Raw genomic sequence first — 5953 nt, forward strand, 5'->3', positions numbered from 1 at the left:
ATACAGACAGAATAGTCAGTTTTTTTCTGCATCAACTCGAACAGTAGTGAAAAAGTCTTCAAATTTTTCTCGAGCTGGCACTCCTAAAGTCTCAGGTAGCAATAGAGATAATACAATCCCAATAAAGCACAACGCTACAATGACAATGAACGGGGCAACGTAAGCCCACGTACGTACGTATTCAACGACAAACGGCGCCGTGGCTGAACCAATCGACATACCCATGGTCGTCATAACAAATCCTTGTGTTCGAATCGCTGTTGGGAAAATCTCCAGAGTCCATAACATCATAACATCGGCAGAAAATGAAAAGAAGATTTTAACTGCTATCGCTGCGGCCGTACGTACTAGAACAACTTTGGCGTAATTTTGTGGCGTAAAGACGATCGGTGCCACGCAAAGTCCAATTATGATTAAACTGGCGATAAATGATTTCTTACGACCGTATTTGTCAGGAAAGTAACTCGCAAGGAACATAGCTGGAATATCTGCAGTCGCAGCCAACGCAATGACTAGATATGTAGAACCACCAATGTTGTTAAACTCAAGATACATGGTGTAATAAATGACTCCAGAGACGTATTGGATCAGTAGTATCGTAAAGAAAATAACAAGAGTTTGTTTATGTTTGAAACAATCAAGTATGGTGTACGTCTTACTCGACTTTGTTTTATGTTCATCACTATCGTCGTTATCTGCTTGAAAACGAACTTGAATCGGCCGTTTATTGAACTTCCCGAGTTTTTGAAACACTTCTGCAGCTTCTCGGTACTGTTGCTTTAGAATTAGCCAGCGCGGTGAACGGTAAAAACCGAGAGCCAGGATAGAAAGTACACACGGTAAGGTCGTATACAAGAGAGTCGCACGCCAGCTACGAACCAAGTAGGCAATAAATGCTAAATAGTATATAGCAACGGCGTACGAGACTTGTACCAAGTTGGATGTTATGGCACGGTGTCTGGGTAATACAAACTCAAAGACCTGGACATACATAGTGTTTTACATCCATTATTCAAAGCACCTAATATCATACGAGCTAAAATGAACTGCCAAGCGTGACTAACGTAATAGGTTGCGATATTAGTTCCGAATGACATCACAGTCATTAAAATAAACACATATTTACGACCGTAAATATCCGCCAAGTAACCGATCAACAGGCTCGCCACCGATGAGCCGATGAAGAAGGATGAATGAGCCAGTGACAGGAGATTCGCTTTCGAACATACCAAATCAAATTCAGTGACAATAGAATACGTTTCAGGATCCGAAACATAGTATTCCCATTCTTTAGATGTCAAGGAACACCTTTTATGCCAATCTACGCTATCCTGTGTGATGATTTTATTCGGGTTCCGTCGACAAAATTCAGATCCTGAAATCATTGTTGAGAATTTAGTTGAGTTGGTGCATTTCCAAGGTGGGTTGTCTGCCAGAAAATATAAATCAAGAGCTTGATGAGCGCTTGTGACCATAATAAGAAACGCCAGGACTTGCATCAAAATTTGATATCGACCCATACCTCCAGTTTTCTCAAGAATATCATCAATATTGTCTTTCCTGCAGACATATTCACTTGGCACCAGTAATTGTTTTTCACTATCCTTCATGATGATGTAATTCTTTCAAGACGATTTTGATGATTGATTGTTCTTCCTGTGAAAAAGAAATAAAAGAATTTTAGAAAAACAAAAACCTGACTACCTTATTGGTATATATTTTCGCGTGTTACAAATTTTCGCGGGTACTTAATTTCGCGAGTTTTTTGGTCAATTTTCGCGAAATTTAATACTGTTTGAATTTTTCAAATTTACAAAATCGCAAAATTAAATACGCGCGAAAAATTTTTTCTTAGTATTTTGTTAGTATTTTTACATAAAAAACGTTGTGTTTCAAGCAAAACAGTCTTTTTCTTGCTTTACACATTTTTTTTTTTTAAGAAACTAGTTTTACCAAGCAGCCTCAATGTTTCTTAAGAAATCGGCCTTTTGAGCCTTAAATGTTTCTTACATGTTTCTAAACTTTTTGACATAATCAGCCTATTTTTCATGCAAAGATTGGAAGGTTCTAAAAAAACCGTTTTAAAAATGTTATTTTCTCATTCTCAGCCTCAGCATGTTTCTTAGATGTTTCTTTGTTTTTAGGCATTCTGAGCCTCATGTTTCTTAAAAGTGTGTTTCTTAAAAAAAAAAAGACGTGTATATTCCCACTTTCTGAAAATACCTAGTTTAGTGAATCGCGAAATTTAATACACGCGAAAATTTTCCAGAAGTCGGCAATCGCGAAATTAATACACGCGAAACACGTTTTTTCGAAAAAATTTCGTTGTAACACACGAAAATATATACCAATAAGGTACATGATGTTTTCCAGCTTTCATGATATCCAAGTGAGGTGTCCTTGAAACAATATATTATGTGTAAATCGAAAAGAGAATAATGGCAAATCCTAATAATGGCACCTAAGAGTAGCGGGCTATGGGCAATTTAATTCCAATAAGCAAAAAACTAAAGGGTGGTATGAAATGAAGATGACTAAATTGTTTCAAATCAATATTATGACTTTGCTGTCCCAAATAGAATCATGCAGTTTCTCAGCAATTAATCAAAAACAATTTCCAGAATTTCTGAGTATTTCACAATTTGCCATTTTCAGATGACCGAGGAAAATATCAAATTTCTATCAAAATTCTACAAAGAGATCAATAAATCGTGAATTTATATTAATGCAGTTGAAATAGATCACTAAAACAAACCACTTTGATGAAGTCGTGACCCTCGAAACACTTATACCGTTTGGTAAAAGCAAAAAGGCGGTAAAGTCAGTTTCTCAGCTCCCTAAGTCTCTCTAAGGGTTACAAAAGTAAAGGAAAGTCAAAATAATCTTTCTAAGGGTCGGGATATTTCCCTTATTGGGTCTATCGGGAGAACTAAAATCATTAAAAATGAGAAAAATCCCTCAAAAGTTAGTAAATTTTCAAAAATAGTTTTCTCGCCGATTTGTTCTTTCTAAGAGTTATTATTTCGCCAAAAATACAGATAAATCCAATGCACTTTCCAAATAACCTTCAATTCTTTTAGAGTATGTACCTCCATTTTAACATGAAAATTAATAATATTGGGAGCTTATTTCAGAATCAGTTTAGAAAAGTTAGAAAATAACTTAGAACAGCTCCAAAGCCATAGAATAACATCAAAAAGTAGAATGGAAAATAGGAAGTGAAGTGGTAATTTAGCGCAAAAATAATGACTTTGTCCTCATTCAAAAATAGAGTTTTGGAATCACGTCATTACGTAATAAACATACCCACAATGCAACCAGATTAGCCTGGATATCCAAGCTGTAAACCATTTTTCATTTTACGATGTTTCTGCTATTAGAAATAAAATTTTGTATTTCAAATTGATAAAGTTCGCATGCAGCACCTTCCAATTTCGGCGTGCAAATTGATTTAAGAAGAACAGGTGGTCAACCAAAAGCATCAAAATACGAAAACGGTTTAAAGCATAGATATCCAGTCATATCGAGTGCTCACCCAAAAGAATAAAACATAGATGTCATTATGAGTTTGGCTCGATCTCGTTTTTTTTCTTTTCCCTTCCAAAAAATTCCTTTTATTTTTAGATGTCACAAAACATGAAAAGTAAAAAACGAAGTGAAAAACTGTTTTTACAACAAGTCAAAAATAAATGGTATCTCACAGCATTACCATGACACCCTATTAGTAAAAGAAAATACCAGAGGGAAAATCTCCAGATAAAGAGATTTAAAGCTTAAGTCAATGCATTTTTATTTTAAGAAATCACAGCTCTTTGTTATGAGTTTAAATTTTGAAGTAAAAATAATAGTGCTGGGCTGTGCGCATTGTCGAAAATCATTCTCTCTTATACATATTATCGCACATACAGTTGACGCTCTTTAATTCGACGTTCTACTATTCGATAGGCTCCCTTATTCGATATGTAATTTAAAGTCCCCGTCAACAAAAAACTCTCATAAACGACGCTCCCTTATTCGATAAGCTCCCTTATTTGACAAGCTCCCTTATTTGATGAAAATCCAATTATTCTTGAAGATCGAATTAAAGAGCGTCAACTATACTCGCTGGTACAATATACTTTAATCGTAGAAATTTTAGCGAGACTAATTTTAGCGTATATTAGCGAGTCAGGAAAATCTTGATTTTTTTGGATTTATTTTAGCGAATCACGATTTCAAAAAGTTTCGCGTGGATAAATTTTAGCGAATACTCGTATTACATTATTGACTGAATTCGTTTTCTAGCATTTCTTTGCACTGAAACCCTTCCTATTGATAAAAGTGTATCAAGGCAATATAAACAGAAATTTTGCGCGGATAAATTTTAGCGATCTGTCGATTCGGCGTGTTTTGGCGAGATTTATTTTAGTAAAAATAGGGAAAACTCGCTAAAACGCTAAAATTAGTCTCACTAAAATTTCTACGATTAAAGTATCATTCTTGCTGGATATATTTCAGAACTAACTTGAGTAGCCAGTCACTTTTTAGCTTTCCAACTCAAAAATGACAAAGAAAATACCATGTTTTTTTATAAGCACATGTCTGCCCCTACATCAGGCTCGCATTATTTCTCTTCATTAGTTCTTAAAACAAAAATAGAGTCATTGTTTAGGTACCAAAATCTGAGCCTGCAATGCTTATAAACGTTGTTCTTTTAGAAAAAAAAACGTGGAACAGAAATGACGTAGCACAAAATATATCGGCTACAGCTCGAAAGATTCAAGAAAACCCGTTTTTTTTAACGAACGAACGAACGAACGAACGAACGAACGAACGAACGAACGAACGAACGAACGAACGAACGAACGAACGAACGAACGAACGAACGAACGAACGAACGAACGAACGAACGAACGAACGAACGAACGAACGAACGAACGAACGAACGTGAACAACTATAAAGTACAGTTATCTACCACCAAATCTATGATAAAACTATGAAGTCGATGAAACTTGATGTAAGCTCAAAAAACTAACAAAAGGATAAAATTCTGATAATTTAAAATTTGATATACCAAACACTTAATAAAAAAACATTTTCCATCAGATGGATACATGATAACATCTCTTAAATTTATTTTTGAAGCATAATAAGTATATTCATCTCATCTATTCAAACGGTAATAAGAAACCCATTTAACACAAATAATCGAGCCCGATCACATGCTTGACATGTGGTTTTCTCTCACTTTGTTCTAAACTGGGATATCTCCGTTCCGTGTTTTGATTTTTACTTTTCGTCTAATACTTCCTGAGAGGGAGATATGATTTATAAGAACATAATCATTCGATGGCCAAAATATCAAGAACAAGTTAAGAACATCTTAAGGCTTTGCTGGCTTTAAAACCCCAAATTTGTTAGGATAATAGGCAAAAAAATACTCGAAAATGGCGAAAATAAGAACATGTTTAGAAATTTTTAGGCTTAAAACTCAAGAAGTTAAGAACATCCCAAGTCTTCAAAGTCTTGCATGTTCTTATAAAAAACATGTATTTGTCTGACCTTTTGATTGAATAACCAGGCCCATCCGTTTGAAAACAACTCGCCCGAATCTGTAAATCTCCAATGTGAGTTTCAGTCTGATGCGTCATATAGAAACCTAGGTATCTATTGTATTGAAGACAGCTTTTCACTTGGTATAAGCTTCTTAGTACAGGATTAAAAATTAAGTTAAAAATTACCAAAATTCATATAAATTAATCCACCTTGAAAATACACCAATGATATAGGCAACTTTTCAAATTATATTTTTGACATCAACATCAAAATCCTGGAGTATTGGTCAGAAATATAATTTGAAACGTCACTTTTCATCATCAAGCGTCGAGCATGGTCATTGCCGTTCATACAAAGAGATTTCTGACTGGCTGTGTGGAAAATAATTCAGTACAACTTAAAAAAAACTTTTTAGAA

The 5953-nt window shown here is 34.8% G+C and overlaps 1 pseudogene; it reads right to left on the reverse strand.

Moving 5' to 3' along the window:
• Positions 1–15: 15 nt before the first annotated feature.
• On the reverse strand, positions 16–5618 carry LOC136821224 (solute carrier family 22 member 16-like; annotated as a pseudogene).
• Positions 5619–5953: the final 335 nt, after the last annotated feature.

The sequence above is a fragment of the Clytia hemisphaerica genome, unplaced genomic scaffold (genome assembly GCF_902728285.1).
Source record: "Clytia hemisphaerica strain Z4C2 unplaced genomic scaffold, Clytia hemisphaerica genome assembly, whole genome shotgun sequence".
NCBI classification, from domain to species: Eukaryota; Metazoa; Cnidaria; class Hydrozoa; order Leptothecata; family Clytiidae; genus Clytia; species Clytia hemisphaerica.